Below are 3,453 nucleotides of genomic sequence, written 5' to 3' on the forward strand. Positions count from 1 at the left end.
TTTTATTATAATATAAGCCTATTTATAACTTTATACTATATAGGTGTATATATTACGCCTCTAAATATACTTATACCTATACTAATAATTAATACTCTATATAGGTTTAATATAAACTTTATATTTTTTAGTTTATTAATTAATAACTTAAATTATTTTTAGTAATTAATATTAAGAATAAATATAATAATAGTATTTTTAATATTAAATTTAATACTACTTATAAAAAACCTTTATATTTTTAAGTATAATTTCTAAATATTTTAAAGAATTATTCAAAAGTCAAAATATATAATATTTTCTAAGTTAAAGTTATTATTAAAATTATTAAATTATTAACTTATTATTTTATTATTTAATAAATAGATACTAATTATTTATTTTATTACTATTTTCTTTATATAAAATAAAGGTTTTATAATTTAAATAATTAAAACTATTATAAAGAAAAGTTATTTATACTTTATTTACTTTATTTTTATTTATTTTAAAATCTTTATATTTTCTAATACTAAGTATACTACTTCCTATATTTATACTTTAAGTTATATCTATTAAAGTTACTTAATTCTTTTTTATATCTATACCTTACTATATACTATACCTCTGTTTTCTTATCTATATATTAGTCTCACTAAGCTACCTACTCACTCTATAACTTAAAGAACGCGAAAGTCGCAAGATAGACTCAGTAGAGGTCGGATTCTGTCCGCGGCCACAGAGGTGCGTGCCACCCCCCACTCCACTGTCAGGACTACGGCCCTCAAGGTTCTCTCAATCACTATATTCGGGCCAATTAAGGCACTCACGTGTTTGTGCCCTTTGTCATGTAGACCATGTTCTGTTCACTTATTTGTATATATATGCCATGGCTCTAGCTAGACACACCTGGACAGCAGGCAAGAGTCCCAGTCCTAGTCCACAGGCCTTCAAGGTTGCGGGATCTGTCGCGCCGGGATGCGCAGGCAGAAGATGGAGGTTGGACAGATGGCTTAGAACAGTGATCTGTTACGTGATACCACATACTTCACACTATGGAAAGATGTAAATTTGTTGCCCACATTAATTTTGGGGCGGGCGGGGGGCGAAAGACAGGAAAAGACACTTCCTTCGCGTATGCAAACCTGGCTGCGAACTTCAGAGCATCGTCTACCTACACACTCCGCATCCGCACGGCATGCACCTCACCGGCGGGCAGCAGTGCGCCAAGGTTGACGCCTCAGCAGTAACGGTATCTTACTCGTCGTCTGATGCAGCTCAGGCTCCACCCTTCTGCGGTGCTCTTTCACGCATGTCCTGTCCTGCAGTTGGACTCTGCCGCATCGGCCGCTGATTGGCCAATGAACACGCACTATTGACGCAGCCATCTGATGTGCTCTCTGGTGTCATTGCTCGTTCGCCGCGACTTCCCTGGATATCGGCGCCACTTCTGACTGGTAAATGCCGTGGGTGCTACGGAAGAGGTATTGGATACTAAAAGCTGGATAGCCCCCAGTTGGGTACTTACTGTGTGTGTACCTTACCTGGATGAAAGCCGAGACCAAGTCTGAATTGAAAATGCCCTGCAAGGCCAGCATGGTGAGCTTTACTCCTAAGGTCGCCGCCGATTCAAACCAAAGACCAACGCCGCCCCTCCATCCGGGCGGGTTTCCGGGCGTTTCGAAGGTAAGGTAAGGTGCCTTACTGTTTGCCCCAATGCTCCAAGCTGTTGAGAGGCTGCTGCCATTTCAGCGTACTCCGGCCGGCTCTTTTCGTGGTTTACCCGGCGCCGAGAGTCGAGATAGCTTATGGATGTTCCATCCGTCATAGTCCTTGAGCTTGAGCCCGGTAGACCCTAGTCGTGACTCTGATAGAACCGCATTTCCGTCAACTCAGTTGGTACCTTACTGGACTGGACCCGACCCCACCTAGCATTGGTTCCGTTCCGTTTCTCCGCCCCCGCTCACACCAGTGCAGCGGGTCTGGCTGAGGTATTCATACCTGCTTTACACCTACCTACCACACTCATGGGCCTCCCGTCTCGAGTTCCACCTCACCTTGCTCTTTGTCACGTCTATTGGACCAAAGGCGCCGTTTAGACCCAGACACACCTTCCAACCTGGAAATTCTCTCACCTCGCTCACCTTGCGTGCTTGCCTTACCTTTCGGATACGTCGCCGTCCTGCCTACCTATCTTAGCTCCTTGTCTTGCCTTAACTTACCTAAGGTGGTTGGCTGCCTGGTTCGCCTGGCCCGGCCCTGACCCCAGCCTGCTTTCTTGCCGCCTGCGTCTGCGCCTGCATCTGCGCCTGCGTTTGTGTTCGTTCCTCCCGCTCCTGCTCTTTTTCCCTTCCGCCTTATCTGTCCATACACCACCGCAACGCGCACACACGCGTCACATTACTTTGTATCGCATCGCATCACAACAGCACAACAGCGAAGCACCGTCCGCCGCGCCACCACCACCAACCACATCAAGACGTTGTTGTACTGGCGTCCAGCGACCACTCTATCTCTTCACTCCCGTCCTTCTTCGTCAGGTCTACAGACGCGAGTCGTAGGGAGCCATGGGTAAGTCAATCTCTTTTTCTCATCCTCTTCCGTTCGCTGTTCCATCGTTTCGTCTCCAGAGCGGGTGGCTCAATTGCATTGCCTTACAACTCCCGTCCATCTGGTTGGCCTTGGGGTTGTCATACCCGGCTTGTCCTTGTCTGCTTCCTCGTCGTTCTCCCGCGCATCCTCTTGTCCTCCACAGTACACCATTACCGCCCCGTCTCTCCTCGCCTTGCCTCGCCTTGCCTAGCCTGCCATTGCCTTACTTTGGTTTGGGGTTGGATGCGGTTCATTGGCTTGCTTGCTTGCTTGCTTGCTTCCGCCCAGCGCACAAACATGGCTGGTTGTTGCCTCGCGCGAAGGAATTGAAATCGGCATGTTGACTTGGTGTTGTGGATCTTGAAGAGCAAGCAACCTGCTTGATCTCCCAGCCTCACCACAAGCTGTGCCACTTGCTCTCGTTGCCCTCTTTCCTTAATACCTGACCCCAAACCCTGATTGACGCCGCGTTTCGCGCATCCAACAACCCCAACGAGCTCAAGCCCAAACTTGAGCCAGAGCATGCTCACTCGGCAGATGTGGCCACCAGCACCTCCCTATCATCCATCTGCGTTCGAGTTCCCTTTCACCAAGCATTCATCCATCTACGAATTCATATATATCATGCTGGCATTCATGCATGGACCAGCTACAAGCTAGGATCCTTACCTGCGTGTACTCGCACCTGAGCTTGTCGCTTCCGCCCTAGAAACCCCCCAATCATTCTCTTTCAACTTGGCCCGTCATTCTCTCTGTCCGTCTGTCTCTGCCTCTATCCAACCCCTCCTGCTTCCTTGTCCTGTCCTGCCCTTCCCTCATCCCCCCCCCCNCTTTGGTTGAGATGTTTTCAGCACGCAGTGCTTTTTATTCTGCTTTTTTGTT

The sequence above is a fragment of the Colletotrichum gloeosporioides genome (genome assembly GCF_011800055.1).
Source record: "Colletotrichum gloeosporioides strain Lc1 chromosome Unknown consensus_105, whole genome shotgun sequence".
Classification (NCBI taxonomy): domain Eukaryota; kingdom Fungi; phylum Ascomycota; class Sordariomycetes; order Glomerellales; family Glomerellaceae; genus Colletotrichum; species Colletotrichum gloeosporioides.